General features: G+C 44.6%; 1 protein-coding gene across 4 annotated transcripts in view; it reads left to right on the top strand.

Moving 5' to 3' along the window:
• Positions 1 to 25,968, top strand: part of VWA3B (von Willebrand factor A domain containing 3B) — a 226,604-nt gene that overhangs the window by 48,373 nt on the left and 152,263 nt on the right. The gene's annotated exons all lie outside the window — the stretch shown is intronic.

Below are 25,968 nucleotides of genomic sequence, written 5' to 3'. Positions count from 1 at the left end.
GATTTGGAAAATGTGTGATTTCCCACCTCACCTGGGCCTCAGAGGCAGGTTTCTTCCCTTTACCTGATCACATCTCTCTCCGTTGCCACATCAGCTGTTTCACACATTTTCCACATCACTTTCCTCAGGCCACCCTCTCGTTTGGTGGGGGAGTGACTTCTTACATTATTTCCCCCTCCATTGTATAGAAAATAGAGACTCTCAAGTAAGGGGTTGGAGAAGCATAGCTCAGAGGACTTTTCTGGCAATCTGAAGGAATTTCCTGCTATTATTGACTTTTTGGATACCAGATAATAGGCTTTCAGGGTATGACTTACCATGACCCCATGCTCTGTACCAATACAAAAAAACTCTGCAGTGAAGATAAAAATGTTTTTAAAAAAATTATAGTAAATTATATATGCCATAAATTTACTATCTTAACCACTCTTAAGCTGACAATTCAGTAGTGTTAAGTACATTCCCATTGTTGTACACCCATCACCACCCTTTTCATCTTCCCAAACTGAAACCCTGTGCCCATTAAACAGTAACTTCCTATGTCTATGTCTGTTCATGCTGCTATAGCAAAATACCCAAGACTGGGTAATTTATAAAGAGAAACTTATTGCTCACAGTTCTGGAGGCTGGGGAATCGAAGATCAAGGCACTAGCCGATTTGGTGTCTGGTGAAGGCTCACTCTGCTTCCAAGACGGTGCCTTGCTGCCGTATCTTTGGGAGGGGAGGAATGCTGCACCCTCACGGGCAGAAGAGATGAAAGGGCCAAAAAAAAAAAAAAGGCAAACTGGACACTCCCTTCAGCCTCTTTTATAAGAGCACTAATCTTATTCAGGAGGACTCCATCCTCATGACTTAATCACTTCCCAAAAGGCCCCACTCTCAATACTGTGACATTGGGTATTAGGTTCCAATGTATGAATTTTGGAGGGACACATATATTCAAATCACTGCACCCCATTTGTCCCACCCTCACCCCTAGCAACTGCCATTCTACTTTCTTTCTGTCTCCTTTCTGAATTTGACTACTCTAGGTAGTATCTCATAAATAGGTGCAATTATACAGTATTTGTCCTTCTGCCACTGGCTTATTTCACTTAGCGTAATGTCCTCAAGCTTCATCTATGTTGTAATATGTCAGAATTTCCGTCCTTTCTAAGGCTGATAATAGTCCATTATATGGATATACCACATCTTGTTTACTGATTCATCCACCCATGGACTTTTGGGTTGCTTCTACCTTTTGTCTGTTGGGAACAATGTTATGAATACGGGTATACAAAATAGCTCTTTGAGATTCTGCTTTTCATTCTTTTGGATATATACTCAGAATGGAAGTTCTGAATCATATATGGGGATTCTATTTTTAATGTTTTTTTCCAGAAACCTTCATACTGTTTTCCATAGTGGCTGTACCATTTTACATTCCTACCAACAGTGCACAAAGTTCCCACATCCTGGCCAACACTTGTTATTTTCTCTATTTTTGATAGTAGCCATCCTAATGGGTGTGAGGCAATATCTCATTGTGGTTTTTATTTGGATTTCCCTAATGATTCATTATTTTGAGCATCTTTTCATGTGCTTGTTGAAATTTTGACATAATATTTTAAAAAGTCAAAGTTAATGCCACAAAAATCCATGATGATGAAAATATCACAATTTCAAATAAAGACAGGCTCCAACAAGACTCTGTGAGGCCATATTGGAGCCTGAGGCAAGAGGAGAAACGTGTACCTCTCTCTATATATATGTTTTTATTTATTATTTGTAATGATAATTTGTTTCTAGGTTATTAAGTTTAAAGATATTGAACAATTAAAAAGTGTATTAATACATTAAGTTTATTTTGGGAGTATATTTATATCTCTCACTAAAGTTTTTGTTCATCACACATACTTTCAAAGTTACTTTCTCACATTTCTTATAATTTACAACTCTGAATTGAAAATGAAATAAGAAATAGACTTAGAACATACTTGTTAATTGATGAATTTGTTTCCATCAAGATTAGGAGTGTAAAATAATAACAAATTCTGTTTTGGTACAAATAAAATAATGTAAATTATTTAAATTAAAAACATTCCTGCCTTTTAATTTTCTAGTATTTTTTCAACTACTTTAGTGTTCTGGGAAAAAATTACCCATTGCAAATCCATGCCATCATGTGTGCAGGGGTACACATCGCATTGCTCCCCTTTGCCTCTGGCTCCAACATGGCTCCATGTGGCCCTGCTCAGCAGGCCCCTCCCCACCTTCTAACACCATCCACTTTCCTCTTCCACATGCACCTCGTTTTCAAGCTCTGTCTGAATGTCTGCCATCTCTTGGGCCATGTGAACTTGCTCTCATGTAAGCTCTGGAAGATGCTCCTTTGCTTCCCTGCTTCCTTCCATGTAAACATTACCTTTCTGGGAAGCCTTCCGTGGCCAGTGTCTCCCGTCTGCCCTTTTAGGCTGCTTGTTGAGGCATCTGCTGCGGCATACAAGCCATAGACAGGACAGTACCTTTTAATGGTAATTTGGGAAGGTCCAGAAACCAGAGCAGGCAAGAAGTTCTGTTCACAAACTCCTAGATGCTAGAGAGATCCATTAAAAATTCCATAATTGTATTTTTTCGTGAGCTCGCCCGTATTTTCTTACACACTGGGGGAAAACTTGCAGAATTCCTGTTTTTCCCTGCTGCGTATGCCCCCTGAGCCCAGGAAGCACAGAGTGATGACAAATATGTGTGGGGCGGGGGCGCAGATCTCATAATATTCATGACATGGTCTCCACCATCTGCAGCTCCTGAAGCAAATCTCGATGTTTCCAGAAAGGAATAATTACTCACCTGCGTGAGGGTGGGGCTAGGTTGCTGGCCTGCGCTGGGCTCCCAGGCCCTTGGTGCAGCTACTTGGCTGGGTGGTCAGAATCCCAGGGCCCCAAAAGCTGAGTGCCTGAACCTGGGTACGTGGCGGTTGTCTCAGCTTTTACTTCCAGGGATGACTGTGAGAGGTGACAGCGTGCTGGCAGTACTCACAGCCTTGCTCACTCTCGGCGCCTCCTCTGCCTGGGCTCCCACTTTGGCGGCACTTGAGGAGTCCTTCAGCCCGCCGCTGCACTGTGGGAGCCCCTTTCTGGGCTGACCAAGGCCGGAGTCGGCTCCCTCAGCTTGCAGGGAGGTGTGGAGGGAGAGGCACGAGCGGGAGCCGGGGCTGCGCGTGGAGCTTGCAGGCCAGCTGGAGTTCCGGGTGGCTGTGGGCTTGGCAGGCCCCGCACTTGGAGCAGCCGGCCGGCCCTGCCGGCCCCAGGCAATGAGGGGCTTAGCACCCAGGCCAGCAGCTGCGGAGGGTGTACTGGGTCCCCCAGCAGTGCCGGCCCACCGGAGCTGCTCTCGATTTCTCGCCAGGCCTTAGCTGCCTTCCCGCGGGGCAGGCCTCGGGACTGCAGCCCGCCATACCTGAGCCTTCCCCCACCTCCGTGGGCTCCTGTGCAGCCCAAGCCTCCCCGACGAGCGCCACCCCCTGCTCCACGGTGCCCAGTCCCATCGACCCCCCAAGCGCTGAGGAGTGCGGGCGCACGGTGCAGGACTGGCAGGCAGCTCCACCTGAAGCCCCTGTGTGGGATCCACTGGGTGAAGCCAGCGGGGCTCCTGAGTCTGGTGGGGACGTGGAGAACCTTTATGTCTAGCTCAGGGATTGTAAATACACCAATCGGCACTCTGTGTCTAGCTCAAGGTTTGTAAACACACCAATCAGCACCCTGTGTCTAGCTCAGGGTTTGTGAATGCACCAGTCGACACTCTGTATCTAGCTACTCTGGTGGGGCCTTGGAGAACCTTTGTGTGGACACTCTGTATCTAGTTAATCTAGTGGGGACGTGGAGAACCTTTGTGTCTAGCTCAGGGATTGTAAACGCACCAATCAGCGCCCTGTCAAAACAGACCACTCGGCTCTACCAATCAGCAGAATGTGGGTGGGGCCAGATAAGAGAATAAAAGCAGGCTGCCCGAGCCAGCAGTGGTAACCCCCTCGGGTCCCCTCAGACTGTGGAAGCTTTGTTCTTTCGCTCTTTGCAATAAATCTTGCTACTGCTCACTCTTTGTGTCCATACTGTTTTCATGAGCTGTAACACTCACCGCAAAGGTCTGCAGCTTCACTCCTGAAGCCAGCGAGACCACAAGCCCACCGGGAGGAACGAACAACTCCAGAAGCATCGCCTTAAGAGCTGTAACACTCACCGTGAAGGTCTGCGGCTTCACTCCTGAGCCAGCGAGACCACGAACCCACCAGAAGGAAGAAACTCCGAACACATCCGAACATCAGAAGGAACAAACTCCAGACGCTCCACCTTAAGAGCTGTAACACGCACCGCGAGGGTCCGTGGCTTCATTCTTGAAGTCAGTGAGACCAAGAACCCACCAATTCCGGACACAACTGCATGCTTTAGAGATTCTCCTTCCTCCCAGCACTGACCCATCCCATCCAGGAATGCTCACCAGCCTCAGATGAGCTCCCCTCCCTGGGGAGAGCAGGATCTTTGGCTTGGATTTACAGAGTGCAGGAGATTTAGTCTGGCAGATGCTGCTGACCGGAAGCTGCCACTCATCTTCTAAGCCTCTCCTCCTGGTAGCTGTCCTTCCCCTTGGCTTTCAGCCCAGCGTTGGCTGGATCCCTGCCCCTGTTCCCACTCCTGGGGCATTGAATGGGGGAGGTGGGTGTTCTGTGAAGGAGGCAGCACCTTCCCTCCCATACTTCTCTGCATGAGGGTATTCCTGCCTCTTTCTCTCTTTATGATGGGCTTGGCTGTCTGCTGGAGAGGGTAAGGGGCACCAATGGGACATAGATTATTATGGGACCAGAGCGATGCTCCCTTTTGGTGCTCCTCTGAACCACCCAGCCCCCAGCAGCTTGTCTTCCCTTCTCTGTTAATAAGCGTGGATTTTCTTCATGGCCTGTGTCTACCATGAAATATTAATATTCATCTTACCCATAAGCAAAATAAGACAGAGTCACATTGAGCTTCCCTGAACTCTAGGAATTTTCCTTGGAAAAGATCCCTTTCCAAGACTGGGCAGCATTTTCCCCATTCTTGCCTTGGGGTCTCAGTTTCCCCTGTCCACAGTCTTGTGGCGTGTGCCCCAGGCCCCCTCACCAATGGCCAGTTAAGAGGTGAGCCTGATGGGCAGGTAGAAGGGTCACATTGCCTTGGCACCTGGCTCTCAGGGAATCTGTTGGACAGTCCTCCTACCCAACTTCCAAAAGCCTTTTAAACGTGGCAGCCGCCCATTGACTGTGGTGACACTTTTCATCTGCTCTGGTTGGCAGGGTTTCATGTGGTGCTGCTGAAGGAGACCTTTTTGCTTCAGAATCTGAAACAGAGGCCTGAAAAATCATCTTCTATGCCCCTCTGTTTCTGTGTATATGCGTCTGTTTTGCACTGCGATAAAGGAACACCTGAGGCTGGGTAATTTATAAAGAAAAGAGGTTTATTTGGCTCAGCGTTCTGCAGGCTGTGCAAGCAGGGCACCAGCATCTGCTCAGCTTCTGGTAAGGCCTCAGGAAACTTCCGAAAGCCTTTTAAATATGGCAGAAGGCAAAGGGGGAGCCAGTGCATTACGTGGAGAGAGAGGGAGTGAGAAGGGGGAGGACTCAGACTCTTCTTAACTATCACATCTCATGGAAACTCATTACCACAGAGAGGGAGGGCACCAAGTCATTCAGGAGGGATCTGCCCTTGTCACCCACACACCTTCCACCAGGCCCCATCTCTGATACTGGGAATCACATGTCAACATGAGATGTGGAGAGGACAGACATCCAAACTCTTATCACTGGGCATTCTTGGGAGTCAGGGAAACTCATCTTTTAAGCAAACTCTCAAGTGGCCTTCCTGCTGGCCACTTCACACCTGACCAGGGCTTAAAAGTATTCTGTGATATTCTTTGAACCTTAATCTTATCATGATGTTCTCCAAGTCAGCAGTGACTTCCAGGAGGCCACACCCCTCTCTGCCCACCAGTTAGTCATGGTCTTAGCTGTCCCCTCCGGAAGAACTGGCTCCAGTGCATTGGTTGTGTAGGTGACACTGCCTGAGGTCCTGGCAGACCCAAGTGAGGCCCCCTAAGTGGCAGATTTGAATTTCTGGTCACCAAAACAAGGCCGATTACTGACTTTGATTTCTAGAATTCAGTTTAATTTTTTATTCCAGTCTCCTCTCCTCTGGATGGGTGGGAAATAAAGCTCAGTCCTTGTCCCCATCCCGAGCTTTACCCACAGTTTGGAGACCCTAGGCAGTGTTTATGCATCAGGAGGTGGGGTCTAGTCGTTGGATATCTGTTCTGGAAAATCACACCATAAATACCCCTTGTCCCTGCCTTATTGCCGCTTCAGGCTGAACAGCTCTCTGCTGCTCCCGTGCTGGGCTGTGGATGTGAAAATCTTTTGTAGACCCTGCCCCGCCTCCCTGGATTCCCCCCATGCAGGCTTCCTCCCAGGGTGCTGCAAAGAACTGAGGCCAGTTCCTGTCTTCTCTTGGGGCCTGTCTCCTGTTCTCCCCCAAGCCAAAGGCAAGCTCCCTTTTATCTGAGAAAAAGCCTGGCTCCTTCCAGCTTCTTCAAAGCTACCTGCTTTGTAAACCGTAATACCTCTCCTACGGGTTTAGGCTTAAAAAAGCCTGAATGTCTTGCAGCCTACTTCATCTTTCTACACTGCCATAGGCCTCCCTGGGGGCAAGTTTGCAATGAGCCTGGTATCTGCTCAAGTGTGGAGGAGGAGATAGAGAGGGGAAAACAGATTATCATCGCAGAATATGATCCATCCATGTGCATAAATGTGACCTTCTGTAAGTGCCAGGGGTATGATGTTAAATCCTAACAGATGGCTCTTCTGTGGAGGTGGAGACCACTGAGATAACTTAATTAGTTACTCTGTTTTTTGATGTTCTAAAATAACACTTCAAGAATAGATGCTGGAGAATGGTAAATGAAGAGTTGGCAGTCTCTTGAGTGAGGCATGCAGCTCTAGAGTACGATTGGGAAGCCACTGGCCATACGTGGCTGGAGAGCACTCGGAATGGAGCGAGTCCAAATTGAGATGTGCTGTGAAAGTACAATACACACTAGATTCCAAGGACTTAGTGTAAAACATATCAATTATCACATTAACAATTTTAAATTTAGAGGATAAATCAAAATGATAATATGTATATGTTGAGTTATATCAAATATATATATATTTGTTTGTTTTGAGAGGGAGTCTCTCTGTCACCCAGGCTGGAGTGCAGTGGCATGATCTTGGCTCACTGCAACCTCCATCTCCTGGGTTCAAGTGATTCTCCTGCCTCAGTCTCCTCAGTAGCTGGGATTACATGCGCCTGCCACCACGCCAGGCTAAATTTTGGATTTTAGTGGAGACGAGGTTTCACCATGTTGGGCAGGCTGGTCATGAACTCCTGACCTCAAGTGATCCACCAGCCTCGGCCTCCCAAAGTGTTGGGATTACAGGCATGAGCCACCATGCCTGGCCAAGTTATATCAAGTATATTAATAAAATTAAGTTCACCTGTTTCTTTTTACTTTCTAAACTGTAGCTACTAGAAAATTTAAAGTTATATATGTGGTTCACATCGTATGTCTATTGGGTAGCACTGCTCTAGCTGTGTACCCCTGAGCATGTTATTTAAGTTTTCTGCCTTATTTTCTTCATCTGTAAAATGGAAATAATATGTTGTTTCTATTATGCTATATTAGCTGTGTTACATGGTGGGGAGGCAGAGAGGAATGAGGCACTGTCCTATATTCAGGGAACTCAAATATAGTAAAATAAAAAAAACCTGGGCTTTGGAGTCAGACCTGTATGAATTTGTCACTTATTAGCTGTGTGATTTCAAGGTACTTAGCTTAACTAACTGGAGCTTTTGCTTTCTTTGCTTTTCTTTTTTTTTTTTGAGACATGGTTTGCTGTGTCACCCAGACTGGAGTGCAGTGGCACCATTATAGCTCACTGCAGCCTCAACCTCCTTTGCTCAAGCAATCCTCCCATCTCAGCCTCCCGAGTAGCTGGGACTACAGGTGTGCACCACTATGCCTGGCTACATTTTTTTTATTTTTTGTAGAGACTGGGGTCACTATGTTGTCCAGGCTGGTCTCGAACTCCTGGCCTCAAGCAATCCCCCCACCTTGGCCTCTCGAAGTGCTGGGATGGCAGGCTGCTTTCTCCTTTATGAATGGGGTAATAATGTTAATAATGTTTACCTTATAGGTTGTTAGGAATATATCTCTATATAAGAATATATGTTAATACATGTATGTATGCATATATATGGATGGATGGATGGATATATATGTATGTATGCATGGTTATATGTGTATACATGCATATATATGAAAAATGTTTTCTATGGTCTCTAGCACACAGTTAACCAATCAATAAATTATAGTTGTCATTATTGTCATAACCATCATCATGTGCAGTTACCCTGTTAATGTTATTATCACTAGGTAAACAACTTAAAAACTAAGTCTTATTATCTTTACTTCTCTTCTGTAATCCTAATTCCTACTTTTTTTTTTTTTAGTTCTGTCACTAAATATATTGTACTCAGTTCCCAATTCGAGTCCATTCCATTTACTTTGGTTTCCTGAGTTCTCTCTTGGTTGGCTGAAGTTCCTCTTCTAGTCATTCCTTCGAGAAGGGCTTCCTTCCATTCAAGGAATAATGGTGCCCACAGGGTTTTCTTTCTTTCTTTTTTTTTTTTCTTTTTAATTGAAATGGAGTCTTGCTCTGTGGCCCAGGCTGTAGTGCAGTGGTGTGATCTCAACTCACTGCGACCTCCTGCTCCCAGGCTCAAGCTATTCTCCTGCCTCAGCCTCCCAAATAGCTGGGCTTACAGGTGGCTGCCACCACGCCTAGCTAATTTTTGTATTTTTAGTAGAGACGGGGTTTTGCCATGTTGACTAGTCTGGTCTTGAACTCCTGACCTCAGGTGATTCACCCACCTCGGCCTCCCAAAGTGCTGGGATTACAGGCATGAGCCACCGCGTTATCCCCAGAGTTTTCGAATGTCCTTTTCTGCAGTCTTTACACACTGAAAGGACAGCCTGGCTGCTACGATGCCCTTGGCTCACTTTTCTCCCTTGAGTGGCTCAGGAGCTGTGCTCCCACATCCTCTCTGCTGCATGCTGCTGAGGAGAAATCTGAGGCCAGCTTGATTAGTTTTTCTTTTGTGAGTGACTTTATCTTTTTGCCTGGTTGCCCCCAAAATTCTTTTTTGATCTTTAAAGTCCATTAAGTGTTAGGATTTGTCTCAATACTGGCTGCTGTGGTCGATTTTCCCTGGTCTACAGTGTACCCTTTCCATCTGTATACTCCAGACTTCTATTTTAGACAAGATTCCTTGGATTGTATCTTTAAATATTTGTCCTGTTCCATTTTATTCTTATTTTAAATTGGACAAATATATTACATGTTGCTTTGTATGTGCCAGGCACTCTTCCAGCCTCTTACCAAATTCCAGCTCACTCAATCTTCATAACATACCCCCATGGAGTAGGTACTATTATTATTTTCATTTTAGTGATGGAGAAACCAAAACAGAAGGTGGTTGAGAAACTTGTCCAAATTCACATAACTATTAATAGCACGTGGCAGAGTCAGGATTCAGACTCAAGACTGTTCTCATAACCATTGCATTATGCTGGTTTTCTTCAGAGACTCATTTTATCTGTCTGGTGTATCTCCTTTAACAGTCTTCTACATCTATTATTTTCTCTCTGACATTTTTAAGCACTTTATTTCTGCCTGTGTTCACCCTCTGTGGTTTCTCACAGTGAGTTCCATAGCACTTTTTTTTCATTGAGCTTACATCAATTTCATCTTAACTGCTGTGATTTTTTTTCCTCTTTCCTGAGTGTTTTTTTTTTTTTTTTTTTTTGAGACAGGTTCTCACTCTGTTGCCTAGGCTGGAATGCAGTGACGTGATCAAAGATCACTGCAACCTTAAACTCCTGGGTTCAAGGGATCTTCCTGCCTCAGCCTTCTAAAGCCCTGGGACTACAGGCACGTGCCACGCCACTATGCCCAGATAATTTTTTATTTTTGCAGAGATTAGGGTTGGGTTTTGGGGGGATCTCGCTATGTTTTCCAGGCTGGTCTCAAACTCCTGGCCTCAAGTGATCTTCCCACCTTGGCCTCTCAAACTGCTGGGATTACAGGTATGAGCCACTGCACCTGGCCCTTTCCTAATTTTTTTTTATATTTCATCTTTTCTTGTTGCCTTTCCATTTCATTTTTGAGTTCTTGAATTTCTGCTTTGTGTTCTTTCCTCAGGGAGATGATGGCTTCATATAGATATTTAATTCACAGAAAAAATGTTGGATCATAATTGTAAGGACTCCTTGGTAACATTTTTAGTGAGTGTTCTTCTTCTCTTGGTAGTTTTACTGCTCTTTTCCGCATAAGTTTCTTATAGTATCCTTGTTTGGATGCTGTGTATCAGTTTCCATTTTATTGATCACCATGGAATGGACACAAGCTATCTGCAGGCATGTCCTAGGGGAGGAAAGGTAGGGAAGGGGCTAAGATAGCCATCTATGCTTCACAACTCAGGGGCTCTCTGCTTTTTTGCTGCTGCAGGGACAGAGTGGTTCCTGCATGTAAGTTTGTTCTGGGTGATGCTTTGCAAAGCCCTACCTCTTTGCCTCTCTTAACCAAGTAGGCAGATTTTGCTGTCAGCACTTGTCATTGAGGTTCTAGCATCCAGGTTGCCAACAAGGCTCACCTTTGACTGTGGGTGAGGCACCCCCCACTTCCTCAGAGCTGCCACAGCCCTTTTGACCACTCTGGGTACACATTCTCTGTGCTTTCTTCTGCATTGCTTCTGTCCCATCTCAGCTGTTCTCCACAGCTCTTATCAGTATGTTATTTTTGTCTCCTAGTTTAGAGGAAAAAAGGTGTTTGTGTTTTCTTTTCCATTCTCATTTCCCCTCATAATTTCTAGAAAAGGGAAACAGTATTGACTTATATAGCTTTGTTCAACCTGGAAGTAAAGGCTAAGTATAAACGTTCCAAGATGTATGAAGGCGTGGGCTCTAAGACCAAATGTGGAACCTGATGTCTTCATCGACTGTGTGGAGTGGACAGTGTCAGCCACTTTTTTTGGTCATAGGGTTATGTGGCATATATTATGTTGCCACTCGTTTAAATAAAATTGATAAAGTATCATTTGAATACTTAGCCCATCTATTCTTAATTTCGCAAATTCCAAAATAACCTTTGAAACCATGATATACAATTGTGGTGTTTTAAAAGAGAATGTAATTTGTAATATTAGAAAATAACTTTCATCCTTTGTTTTGTTCTCTTACTACTACATCAGGTATCTCCTGATGTAATTAATTAGAAACCATGATGTTTCTAATTATTGGACCAGGGAAGTGTTGCTTGGTGCATGCATACATTATCTCATTAGTATGAGGCTGGGGGTCTGAATCCAGGCTGTCAGGAGCACCTGACTATATTGCACTCTCCAGACATAATATAGACGATTTGGAAAATATGGAGAAGAAAGGAAAAGAAACATTCTTGCCATCCAGATATTTACACCGTTGGATATTTTGGTATATTTCCTACAGGTCTTCTCACTATATACTTAAAAATAATTAAAGCATGAATATATTATTGTACAAATTGAATATCGAATTTTCTACTTAATATAGAATCAAGTATTTTCCCACATTACTATAAAATTTTTGTAGTTGACATTAAAAATATCAAATACTTCATTAAAGTTCTGTATTAGAGTTTTGTCGATCATTTCCTATTAGATATTTGGGTAATTTCAATTTTCTTTTGCTATCAGAGATCATACTGCACTTATCTTTTTTGGGGTGTATTTTTTTTCTTTTTTTAATTATTATTATACTTTAAGTTCTAGGGTACATGTGTACAACGTGCAGGTTTGTTACATATGTATACATGTGCCATGTTGGTGTGCTGCACCCATTAACTCGTCATTTACATTAGGTATATCTCCTAATGCTATCACTCCCCCCTCCCCCCACCCCACGACAGTCCCCTGTGTGTGATGTTCCCCTTCCTGTGTCCAAGTGTTCTCATTGTTCAATTCCCTATTCAATTCCCTATGAGTGAGAACATGCGGTGTTTGGTTTTTAGTCCTTGCAATAGTTTGCTGGGAATGATGGTTTCCAGCTTCATCCATGTCCCTACAAAGGACAGGAACTCATCCTTTTTTATGGCTGCATAGTATTCCATGGTGTATATGTGTTGTGTGGTGTATTTACTCCTGTAGTTTAGATTTTTTAAAACATAAATTTCTGATAGTGAAAATACTGAATCAAAATGTTTGAACATTGTGGGGTAATCTCTCATGTTGAATTGCTTTCCAAAAAATACTTTAAGACAATACAATTCACACCCATTTCACAGAACCTGAATTAGCATAAAAATAGTATCTCATTGTTTCCATCTGAATTTCTTTGATGAAGAAATTAGTGTCAATTAGTATTAAACAGTAGTGAAGTTGAACATTTTTGGATTTGTTAACTTCTTTTGTAAACTGCCTGTTTGTCTATTACCCTTTTACTTGCGGGGGTCTTGTGTTTCTTATCACATTGTGTGAACAGTCTTTGGTGTATTACATACGGATAATTTATGTTGGTCATTGTGTTCCTTTTCATTTTGGCTGGTTTTTATAGGCAACCATAAAATTTGCACAGTAACTGTAATCTATAAATCCTGCAGTTCCTTCGTAACTGTATTTCTTCTCCTTTTGGTTCTTTATTGCCTGAGTTTAAAACAAAAGCAAAAATTGTTTTGGTCCTTCTAGATTTATTTTGAAGTATGGTGTGATGTGGGAATATAAATGGATTTTCCCTAAAATATGTAACAACTGCCTTCACACCACTCATGCACCCTTTCTCCACTGACCTCTGTGCTACCCTTTGTAATATATTATATTCTTCTATATGACGCTTGCTCCTGGACCATCTGCTGTGCTTCAGGGCTCTTTCTCTTTCTAGTCTGAGGTTGGTCATGACCATTTGACCATGATTTGTTTTTCTACCTACCCTTATATTTATCATAGATGTGAAGAATGGGCTTCACATTATCCAAACAAATGTTCACTTTGAATGTTGCTTGCTGGACTACTCTTCTAAGGCGAGTGCACATGTGTGCTTGGTTTCTGTGCTGTCTCATTCAAGGCACACTATTTTTCTCATAGTATTTATTGACATTCTAAGCTTTTTGGGTTTTGCTCCAAATACATTTTTCTTCTCTCTTCCTTGGTTTATTGACATAATTTGGTTAGCTCCAGTGATATACTTTGAAAGAAAAAAGATTGAGCTGTATCAGCAGTTTGCTTACTGCAGCTTTGCTTTTTGGTGTATTAAAGCCTTAAACATTTTGAAACAATAATATTATTGTTACTGGTGGAGGGTGTCCAGGTCCTTGGCATTTTGAAGAAAGAATTGGACAAAACTCACAAACAAAGCAAGGGAAAAATGAGGCAACAAAAGCAGGGATTTATTGAAAACGAAAGTACCCTCCACAGGGTGTGAGCTGGCTGAGCATAGGGGCTCAAGAGCCCAGTTACAGAATTTTCTGGTGTTTAAACACCCTCTAGAGGTTTCTCATTGGCCACTTGATGTACACCCCATGCAAATGAAGTAGTGGCCTGCAGTCAGTCTGATTGGTTGTGGAAAGAAACCAGTCAGAAGCTGACATGAAGTTGCAAAGGTTACACCTTATGCAAACGTTTGATTGATTGTGGAAAGCAACCAGTCAAAAGTACTTTCAATTTTCCATCTGCCAGGCAAAAAAGGTGTGTGAGGGTGGGGTTTGCAAAGGGAGTACCTCTGGTTCTTCTGTTACTTAGGTTTGGAAAGTTGGGGTTTCCTTTTGATTTAGTTCTAGGAAGTCACTGTGAATCGGCCTTAGGTTCCCTGCCTCCAGACCCTATTCCCCCGCCTCATTATCACTTATCAACTGGAGATTTAAAAAGCTATAATTGTTTTTGAAAGTTTTCAAAGTACTTTGGACTGCTCTAACCTAAATTACTAAAGCCTAGATAAACAGATAGATGCATTGCTACAAGTTCTGATTTCATTTAATTTTGATGTTTGATACTCATTGGTAAGTAGATATTTGTATGAATCTTCATTTCTTATAATGAGTTTGATAAATAAATTGTAAGGGTGTCTGCAAATAAATTAGTTATATATGAATTATTATCAACTTTTAGGCCTCATATTTTAGGATAGTTCCTTATATCAATGCTTCTTCTGAGGAAAACAAAAAGTAGTTGTAGGCTGAGAGCAATTTTATCGTCTTTGTTGCTTCATTGTAAAGGCAAAAATAGATGTATCATCATGTAAAATTATTTATTTATTCTGTGCTTGCTTTAGATTCCTATAGGTACATTAATTCCTTGGAGGGATTTCTCCCGAAAGTTTTTTCTGTGTTTGTTTTTCCAGGACTGCTCTTTCCAGGTGATGGAAAGCTTTTCCAGTGTTTTGACTCTGACAACGTGAGCCGCTTAGGTGGTGCATTAGGTAGAGCATTACATTTTACGTTTTTCTTATATTGTCCTTCAGGAGTTCGTGGTCATTCTTCTTTGACTGTAAAGAATATGAAGGCAGAGGACAGGAAGCAGACTCAGGTTCATAGCACCTGCTGAGTCAGGAGCCCTCTGAGCACGTGTGCAGAGGTGGCTCTGATGTGATGGTGGTGCCTGCCCACTAGGGATCAAGTGAAATTGCCTCGAACCTTGATTCTGTGGCTTGGTGGTGTCTAAAGACCCTTTTGCCCAATTTCTGTGACCTTCTAGAGCAGGAGGCATACCCTTCTATTCCCATCACCCTCTGGGATCCTGTGCCTGCCTGCATGGTGTCTGGTTTCCCCACATTAGTCTGGAAGAAAATTCTATTCTAGACTATCTATTCTAAAATTCGATTCCTCTCCGCACCATCCTCTGACAGTCTGTAGGTGTGATTTTAACAGATGCCACTGACTCTCTGGAGGGTGAGGAAGGACTGACATATATCCTCCCTGGTTCCTCCCTTCTATTTCCGTTTGCCTTCTGAAGCTTCTCACCTTTTCAAGAGCAAAACATGCCACTGAGTCTTCTCGCCACCTGATGGCATATATCTTGCACTTGAGGTTTGCTGAGCTTCTTGTACCTGTTGGTTTACAGTTTTCATCAAATGTGGAAATATGTCAGCCATTATTTCTTGATCACAGGTCTACATGTCACCTGCAGTTTGATTAACATGGAATGGACTCTCCTTTAACTAGTGCTAATTTTTTTTTTTTTTTTGAGATGGAGTCTCTGTTGCCCAGGCTGGAGTTCAGTGGTATGATCTCTGCTCACTGCAACCTCCACCTCCTGGGTTCAAGCGATTGTCCTGCCTCAGCCTCCCGAGTAGCTGGGATTACAGGCACCTGCCATGATGCCCAGCTAATTTTGTATTTTTAGTAGAGATGGAGTTTCATCATTTTGACCAGGCTGGTCTCTTACCTTTAGTGATCCGCCTGCCTTGGCCTCCCAAAGTGCTGGGATCACAGGTGTGAGCCACCGCTTCCAGCAATCCAGGGTATATTCTTATTGTGGTGAATGCATGAGCATGAGCTGAGGCCCGCTATGTGCCACATTTAAGGCCCCCACTCATGTCATATCCAGTTGGCCAGAGCCAGTCACATGATCATGTCCTACAGCAATGGGTGGGGAGGTCTACTCCACTCACACGGAGGTGGGGAGGAAAGTGAACGTTTGATGAACAGTTGTGATTCCTTTTTTGGCTTGGAGACAGTGTTTGCTGGAAGGTGAATCAACTTTGGGATCAGACCTGGATTCAAATCTGAGTTTTGCCACTAAATACTTGTGTGACCTTGGGCAAGTTACCTAATCTTTCTGAGCTATGTTTCCTCATTTATAAAAATGGGAATAATAACATCTACTTTGTACAGTTTCTGGGAGAATTAAAGCATACGACACACATGGAAATGTCTAGCACAAAATTGACATTCCATTAATGGTAGTTTCCTTTTTTTCTTCTTGGGATTCCAAGTGGGTTTTGTTGTAGATATTGGTTCTGGAAAGTGAAATAATCCAAAAGGATTTGGCAGCCTGTGTCACAAAGAGCATTTTTCTAATGGTCATGGTAGTAACCAGTTTATTTGCATGCATAACGATGGATGAATTGTAATTTGGAACAAGGGAGTGAATACTGTACTGTTAAACTTTGTTCTTATGGGAAATGAGTCCATCTGTCAAGGTGGATCCTAGGAGTAGGCCGCAGGGGCCTTTCTAGAGGAAATCAGTAGTGCCTGTCCTTCCTCTACCACAACGAGAATCTGACTCAGTGGTAAGTAGGGTTATGCCACGGGGCCTGTTCTGGGTGTGAATTTCACCTACTTCTCTGTTGTCAGACTGAGCTCAGTAAGAAGTGTAAACGGTGCAATAATATTTATAAATTGAACATGGTAATTTTCAATTCTCAGAAGCTTTCATGGAGGCATGGATTGTCCCACATGTGGGCTGGGCTTGATGCTGTTTTGGGGAAGGAACTTTAACTGCTGGTTAAAGCTCTCCAGGGACTGTGTCTTTAAGGCAGACAGTCCCAATCTTCTGAGCAGCTGCTTTTTAGGTTGTGAAGGTCCTGTCGGCACAGGAGGAGGGAGTCTATTTAGTGGTTTGGGGACTCCTTCTCAGTAAGGAAAAAGACTTCTGATCTCTTAGGTTTGGAGAAGGCTTCATCTTTTATTTTGGTTCTCTTCCTGTATATCCTTGAAAATTTACTTAAACTGAAATAGTAAGTATGGATTAGTAAAATTACATTAGAGTAAACATCTTCCCTGAGGTCCTGGCATCAGGCTAAAAGAGGTAAACAATTTTGGCATTGATGCATCTAGCTCAGGATCTAGACTCAGCAGTGGAACGAACAGTGGACTTTTCTGAGATGGTGTGATGTCAGGCTTCTCAGACTTGCTGGTGGGATGAGCACCCAGGCTGAAAGCCATGGTCAGAACTCTATGCTGTCACTTCAAGCCAGAGCTTTGTACTTTATACACAAGGGAGAAGAGGAGGCACATTGCAAATGGTGCATATTTTCAACTTTAAGGTGGTTTCATGTATACAACCCAAAGTACCAACAACACAGAACCCTCTCACAGTTTGGTAGACCAGGGTTGGACAACATGGCATACCTTTCACCCTTTCACTTCTAGGCCTACCCCACCCACGACAGGCGTCACTAATCTGTCCATCATTGCTCTCGTCTCTAGCCTGTACTCACCTGGCTTCATCTCCTCTCAGCTCAGCACTCTGGCCAGCCCCTGCTCATTGTTTAGAACTATCAAATAGCACTCGCTCTGCTCACTATCATATTTTGCTTATGGGACAAGAGAAAGGCTGCAATGAATGAATCAAAAGAATAAATATTAGGTAATAGCAAAAGGTAATGTTTTTCTGAGAGTATTTTTGTTTGTGTCCAGTACTCCTGGCAAATGTCCTTAGAACAGCTACTATACTCTACTAGTATTATTCTTAAGTCCAAAAATATTGTAGCTGTAAAAATGTGGGTGATTCTACCTTCAGAAACTGTACTTTTTGTGTTGGTGGAGAAAAATGCATGAACTAAGACTAAATATTATGAAACTGAATTTTATTTACATAAGGACACATTCAGGCTGCTATGCTTAAAGGGAAAAAATAACCAAGTCATGTTCCTGGCAGACACCTGTGATCTCTAATTAGGTATTTAGAGTGTATTGGCCCATCACTTAGGCTTGGCATTGCTTCTTTGTTTCTAATCTCCAATTTAATTTAGAAGCACTGATTGGTGCCTGTTTATGGCTTACTGGCGGCGGGAGATTCTTTCAGAAGTCTCCTTCCTTCCAGCTAAAATTCAGTTGAATTCAGCGGATGGAGCCGGAGCGGCTGTGCATCCAAAATTGTTGCCACGTTGCAACTGACAAGGCTGAGAGACTTTAATTCCCTTCAAAGTCCTGCCCCTTGTAACAGTGGGCTGCCTTGGATTTCTTTTCTATTTTTTTAAATCTCTTGAGACAGTCTCGCTCTGTCACCCAGGCTGGAGTGCAATGGCGCAATCTCGGCTCACTGCAACCTCTGCTTCCAGGGCTCAAGCGATTCTCCTGCCTCAGCTTCCCGAGTAGCTGGGATTACAGGTGCCTGTCACCACGCCCGGCTAATTTTTGTAGTTTTAGTAGAGACAGGGTTTCACCATGTTGGCCAGGCTGGTCTCAAACTCCTGACCTCAGGTGATCCACCAGCCTCGGCCTCCCAAAGTGCTGGGGTTACAGGTGTGAGCCACCGCGCCCAGCAGGATTTCTTTCTACTGCTCTGATATAGCCCTCTGGTTAGTTAACAAGCATTTATTAAACATCTCCTGTGTGCTTTAGAAACTTACTAGGGTTGAGGAGGAGGAGATTCAAAAGGAATAAAAGACAAGGTTCCCAGTTGGCAGGGAGCCCCAGATTCTCAGAATGCCATTTTTGCTTCTGCCTTATGATTTAGGGGTTGTTCCTTCCCTCCATAACTGCAGGATCCCAATTAGCTTAAGAACTGTCCACCTGCACCTTGCCCTCTTCCCTTAGCGCACACATTTATCTGAGGTGTTTGCAGATCTCGTTTTCCCAACTAAGGAGAGTAAGCCCCTAAGCCCAGGGAACCCCTCTGTTCCCACTCCCGTTGGCATACCTAGTTTTATTCTAGGCTCCTGGCTGCACTACGTCTTGTTCAAAGTAGCCCTCTTGACACTGGGCAGGGGTGGGCTCAGCCCAGGTCTTGGGTCAGCCAGTGCAATCAGCTCCTTAGAATTGTGCTGAAATAATCAAGGGAATCCGGGCATCCTGCATCACCTAACACACGGAGCAGAGAGAAACCCTCAAAACTCTTAAACATGAAATTGAATTGCCAGGGAAAAGAGCCAGTGCAGATTTCCGACTGCATTTGAATTTCTGATTTTAGGGTGATGGCTCTGATTCCAGGGTGACAGATCCGTTTCACATTTACTATTGCAAAGTTGGGTGCTGTGCTGGGCTCTGGGGATACAATGATGAAAAAAGGAGGTCCCTCTCTTCAAGGGACCTGTGTTCTGGAATAGCCTATTTGGAAGTCTCGACCAGGTGTCAGGAAGGTACCAGGGAGAGGGGTTACAAAAACAGATAAACATAGTTCTGTCCTCAAGGAAGTCACGGTTTAATGAAGAAGACAAACTTACAGATAGTGGAAGCGCAGCAAGAGCTCTCAGCCTTGATAACCTGGTGGGCCATCCCTGTGGGTGACGACCGATTCCAATACAGGCAGATCGCTGTGGAGCCAGTAGGTGTGTCACTGCTCATTGGAATGTCACTGGAGCCCCTGACCTTGGGGACACAGCTCACCCACCATCACCACCTGCATCAGAATTACAAACTGGGTGGTTTCAGACGTAGGAAGAGATAAGTCTATAAGCCCCTTGAGGGAAAACTGAAAGTGATCAACAGACAACAGATGGGTTTGCTCACGTAGATCTTGTATCATGAGAATTTTCCAGGATACCCAAGGCCAGCGTTCCAGTGTGGCGGTGGGGAGCTTTGGAGACTAACAGCCTGAAGCTGAATCCTGACCTCACCACTTATTAGTTGTGTGGCTTTGGGCAAATTTCTCTGAGCCTCGGTGTGCTCATCTGTAAAACGGGGATGATGATCTGGACTCAGGCAATTGTTGCAAGTCAATGTGGTAACGTGTTTAAGTTCCCAGCACGGTGGCACATAGTAGATACCTGGTAAATTTTCATTTTCCCCTCTTTCTCCTCCATTTATCAGCAGGAAGCAGCCATTATAACATACATCTAAAATAGGTGACACTTAGAACCAGTAGAATGTTATGAAGATATGGATGACAGGTGGCCTGGAATGGGTGTTGGAAGATGGTGTCGGGGGTTCCCAGCACTGTGCAGGGGAAAGGGAGTGCTGCCTTCTCTTGTGAGCATTTCTGTAGGGCAGACATAGGGACATCCAGGCATGAGAATATTGCTCCTGGAAATCACCCAACTTTTTTTTTCTCCAAGAATATTTTGGAGAGTGATCATATATTTACATGCCTCTCTCACGTCTTAGACTAAAGTTTTGTGAACTTTTGTTGCAAAGAATCACTGGGACCCTTTAAGAATATAGCTCCCTGGGGTTCCACCCTCAGAATGAGTCTGAGGTGGGGCCTAGGAATCTGCACTGACAAGCATTTCAGGGGCGTCTGCCACAGGTTCTGAGGACCACACTCTGGGAAGACCGCACTGGAGTGAGGGCCTCCTCAGAGCTGGGATGGTTTCCTGTTCATTTTGTATTTCCAGTGTCCGGATATAATCGGCAATGATGGGGTGTTGTTGAATAAATGAGTGAATGATGATTCTCCGAGTAGATTGTCCTACTGAGAAGGGGATATTTTAAAGCATTGGCTTCCTAGTTCCTAAGTCAGTGTCTTCTGAGTTTGAAGAAGATAATTAGCCTCCTAGAACTTGCTCATTCCTGAATGATCTGGCAGAGCTGGGAGCAGACCCGTCTACGTGAGTGATATCCAGTCCCCAGTAGCCCATGCACACAACCATCCTCACAGAGTTAGGGCCGTTGTTGAGGACAGAGGCTGAGCAGATGCCGGTGCGGGGTTGCTCCTCAGTAACAATAGTCCTAGCCCTGCTCTTTGTGGTTCAGAGTTGGTTGATGGGAAATCAGGGAGCAGCCCTGCCACCATCTTTGTTTTTTTGTGCACTATAGATCCCTTAGAACAGAAAGAGGTTCAGGCCTTTTCTTGGATGGAAAAACTGAAAAAAACTCAGTTTTTTTTTTTTTTTTGTAAATTTGCTCTAAAGGAAACTCATAAAGTTCTTCTGAATTTACATGTCAATAAAACATTTACCCCTGAGTTGATGCCTTATAAATGGTATCACTTATCCTAAGTAGAATAGATTTATTCAGCTAAACTTTGTTGATGAGCATCTTTGCATCTGTTCCTTAGATATTATTTCTCTGTCTCCTTGCCTGGGTCTTTATGGTCTACTAGCCCCGTAGCATCCTGGAGCCTGCGGTCATTTTTCTCACCAAGTTTGGGGGAGCACCTACCCTTTACATGGGGAGAATGGTGATGGTTCATTTTTGGGTTTTCTAAATGAATTTTGGACAATTAGACTGCATTACATTTGCATTTTATAGTGTGCCATTTAGAAGAGACGGAGAGGGCCCAGAGGACGGTGCCACATTCACGTATTAGATGATAGCTCAAGTTGCCCATTCTTCATATTGAAATTGCTTCTAAGATAACATAATGGCTCTTGTGAAATATATCTATTCATTGCCCCAAGAAAACATTAGATGGTTATCCAGATGGCGAAATGACTCTATATTCACTCTAAATTAATGAATGGTTAATTTCCATAGGGTGGGACTGAGAGCAGCCCCACACTGTGCCTCTGTGGTTAGGGCAGGGGGGCTGGATCAAGCTAGCAGGTGTTTAATTACTTCTCGACAACAAAACATCTTAACATATAATGTAATAGAAATAACTGGGAATTTTTTTATTATGACAAAAACCACTGATTTTACGGCTTTCATTCCCTTTATGGATGCAATGTGGCCCTTTTACCACATCCTCATGGTAATTTTAGGTCTCTGGGAATGTTTAGCACCTCACAGTGTATTATTTTTTTTAATGTTATATCGCTTTCTGAAAATAGAAGTATGTGCTACTTTTTCCTGAAAATACTGCCTTTTCATAGTTATATTCAAGTCTTTCAAATCTGCATGACTGAATAGGAGTTTGGGGGTCAGGCAGACTGCAAGCTCTCCACCTGGCGGGATCAGTTCTTCACCGGAGAGTCCTGGGGTTGGGCAGGGCCACAAACAATGAGCCACAGTAGGACCGAGGGGATGGTCTGGGACTCAAGGGTCCCCGAGGGTGGTTTTGTTTCTGGGCTGCCCTCTCCCAGGGCAACATTGAACTGTACCTTGGATCAGCACCGCACCTGCCTATTTTTCTAATTGCTTTTCTCCTCCTATCCTGGAAATGATAGTACTTCAGATACTTGGGGGAAGTCTTGCTTACTGTGGCATGAACCCAGAAGGAAATGACTTCGTGTTTTAAGGGATGTCATTGTCAGTGTCTGGAATACCTCGGGCATAGCCATGAGCTCAGATGATCTGAGTCTCTTGCACACCCCTCTGAAGAGTTTCTTGTAATCATGAGGAATGAATGTATTAGGTGCTCCAGAACTGTTTCTATGTAATAAGGAAAAATAAAAAAGGAGGACAGAAATTCTTGCAGAAAATACTAGATAGAACCTGGGCTGAGTGCTGTGGAGGATACAAAGAAAGAAAAGACACTGTCCCTATGCTTAAGACATTTACCATCCAGTTGGCAAAGTCAGCCGGTGCACACACACACAGCAAGTGCCCAAGCACTGCAGGAGAGCCGCAGACCCCAGCCCACAACAGCTGGCAGGCTGGGGACGTGTTGCTGAGTGCTGAGCTGTGTTGTAGGCAGCTGCCTACTAAAAATAAGCACTGGGTTCATGGAAGGCTGACTTAAATTAGACTGGACTCAAGGTCATGCACAGAATGATGTCACCATCACAGGCTCCTAGTTCTTTGTGTTCTTGGGAATTGGAGGCTGAGTGACAGGCAGCCAGGAACTGAAATGCACACATGGACAGGTTCACTAATGGTGTGGCCCGAGCATGTCCTGGCAGCAAGAGGATGGAGTCCAGTGGTGCCCTGGTTCATTCCACGGGACTGAGAAGGGGGAGTAGGAGGCAGCTCACCGTTTCCTGGGGTGGTGGAGTCAAGACTATGTCTTCAGTGAAGGGTGGGACGGGGTGGGTGCAGCGGAGGGCTCAGTCCTCTGATACAGAGGACAGGGCTGGGAGGACAGTGCTCTGACCGGGTTCATGGTGCAGAGTGTTAGAGGAGTGTCATGGGAGCTTTGAACCCTGACCTCAATGCCAGCCCAGGGAGCTGGGCCCTGGTCACTGCATCCCCAGCACCAATAGGACCCACCCACTGCAGAGGAGATGCTCAACACATACTTGCCAAATGACCGTATTAATGAACTGGACTCTGGCAACTGGGTTTTATCCTGTAGGTGAGATGTGGAAGATTGGACAGGGAAATGGCATTTGGCAGCAGGTATCCTGTGGACTTTTCTCCTTGACATCAAAACTTCCTGTCCTGAGTCTCATTTTATTTGTCAAACTAGCCAGTCTGAGAAGTCAATACTAGGTGCTAATGAAAAACAGCAGCAGACTGTGACATTGCTCCCAGGTATGTTAGCATTTTAACACGAGCCTGCAAATTGGTTTTTTTGTTTTGGTTTGGTTTGGTTTTTTTGTTTGTTTTTGAGATGCAGTCTTTCTCTGTCACCCAGGCTGGAGTGCAATGGCTCTCTGCAACCTCTGCTTCCCAGGTTCAAGAGATTCTCCTGCCTCAGCCTCCTGAGTAGCTGGGATTACAGGCACCTGCCACCACACCCGGCTCATTTTTGTATTTTTAGTAGAGACGGAGTTTCACCATGTTAGCCAGGCTGGTCTCGAACACCAGACCTCAGGTGATCCTCCTGCCTAGGCCTCCCAAAGTGCTGAGATAACAGATGTGAGCCACTGCGCCCGGCCTTCAAATTGTTACCAGGTGTCTGGGAGGGCAGCAGTCATGCAAGGCGGGGGATTGGGCAGGCATGCATTCTGGTTGGAGAATCCACTAGGTCTCCTGAATGACTCCATGAGGAACCGTATCCAGCTTCTGTTGTCAGGCAGACCTTAGTTGGCTTCCACCTTGACAGTCAAGATACATACAGCTTTGGTTGGGCACGGTGGCTCATGCCTGTAATCTCAGCACTTTGGGAGGCTGAGGTGGGTGGATCACCTGAGGTCAGGGAGTTCAAGACCAGCCTGTCCAACATGGTGAAACCCCATCTCTACTAAAAAAATACAAAAATTAGCCAGGTGTGGTGGTGATCCCAGCTATTCGGGAGGCTGAGGCACAAGAATCGCTTTAACCTGGGAGGCAGAGGTTGCAGTGAGCCTAGATCGTGCTACTGCACTCCAGCCTGGGCGACAGAGCAAGAATCCATTAAAAAAAAAAAAAAGATACATAAAGATACATACAGCTTCCTGTTGTTTCATCTCCTCCCTGGTGTAGACTGGAGAATTTCAAATTCACCGAGGTCTGAACAGCGGGGTTTCCTGTGCCCCCATCGTCTTCCATCCCCAATGGGGCTCTGTCCCTCGGCTGTGGCTATCTGAGATCCCAACTAAGTCCTTAAAAGTGACCTTGATAAAACTGGCAGTGCTTCCTTACTGTGTGAGGAATAACTTGAAATAAAACCTGTGCATTGTCATGATGCTTTTACTGCTCTGTAGCTTTCTTTTTCACTGTTTTTTTGTTTTGTTTTGTTTTCTTTTCTTTTGTTTTTAAGCAAAGCAAATCAGATGGACTTGTGTTGCTCTCTGATCACCGACATAGCAGTCTGTAGCTGCTTCATCACGATCACTAGACTGGGGTAGTGATAATCCTAGATACTGCCTGCACAGGGGGCACGTCCCGGTCACTGCTGTCCCAGAGACACATTTCCCTGTCCCTGGATGACCAAGAGCCGACTGGGTTTCCTCGGAACTTTCTCCTTTGACCCTACCCTGTGGTGTACTCCCTCTTAAGATATTATTGACAAGTCTAGAGGAAAGCCTTGACTCATTTGAAACTTTTAAGAGACTCCTGCTACTTAACACCTCCAGGCTGAAGCAAGCAGCTGGCAGTCTGTCTTGATTTTACAGCGTTCAGAGGGCCTGTGGGCTTAAGGTTCGCATTTGGCAGCAGCCTGTGTTATTTTTGGATTTTCAACATGGAGCTCAGGACACATCAGATTTCACTTCCTAGGCTGTTGATGGCCGCAGAGCCATGGTAGCCATCCGTCTCTGTCAGGGCTTGTCACTTGCCCCTTTAGGAACACAGCTATTAATACTCTCTCACTTGATTTGTCCCACTTCAAGAGGCTAGAACTTTGATGTCCCTTTTTTCTGCCCTACCCTTCTTGACTATATTTTAAAATTCAGAAACATCAACTCTGGTCTGCCCTAGTCTGCCTTCTTGGCTTAGGATCAGTCCTTTGGCCCCGGGTGGATGAGTCTCCTGGGGTGCCCCGTAGACTGGAGGGTGGTCTCTCATCATCTGTGGTTGTGGGATATTGGGCATCAGTTAATTATCATGCAGACTTGGGAAGTGGGAGGAAGGGGCTTTTCGGTGTATTTGGTGACAGAACATGTCTCAGCCAAGGGGCAGGGACTGCCAGTTGCCACCCAGATACACTCCCTTGCTCCTTAGGCTGTAGCCCCGATTTTACTTAGGGTTGCAGTGTACCCCGCCTAAAAGCATTTCTCAGTTTCCCTTGCTGCCAGATGGGGCTGTGTGATGCCATTCTGGCAGTGGCTAAGTAATGAAGCTGTGGGGTGGGCCTTCTGGGCAGGGTGCCTCGAAGGAACTGACTCCATCAGGGGGTGTGCTTCTGTGTCCTCCCAGTGGCCCTGCTGCTCAGGACGTGCTGCTTGGCACTAAGGACACCATGTTGACTCATAAGGTGGCTGAAGACAGAAGGATGTGCTGAGATGACCGAGGAGCAGGATAGAAAGAGTGTGGATCTGTTTTCAAGATTTTAAAAATTAACCTTTTTATTTTGAGATAATTGTAGATTCACAGGCCGTGGTAATAAGTGATACAGGGAGATGCCCATCTATTATTTATCTATTTATCTATTTATTTATTTATTTCGAGATGGAGTCTCATTCTGTCTCCTGGGCTGGAGTCTCACTCTGTCTCCTGGGCTGGAGTGCAGTGGTGTGATCTCAGCTCACTGCAGCCTCCGCCTCCCCAGTTCCAGTGATTCTCCTGTCTCAGCCTCCTGAGTAGCTGGGATTACAGGCACGGGCCACCA

The sequence above is a fragment of the Pan paniscus genome, chromosome 12, assembly GCF_029289425.2.
Source record: "Pan paniscus chromosome 12, NHGRI_mPanPan1-v2.0_pri, whole genome shotgun sequence".
Lineage (NCBI taxonomy): Eukaryota > Metazoa > Chordata > Mammalia > Primates > Hominidae > Pan > Pan paniscus.
This window is presented reverse-complemented; position numbering and strand designations above follow the sequence as displayed.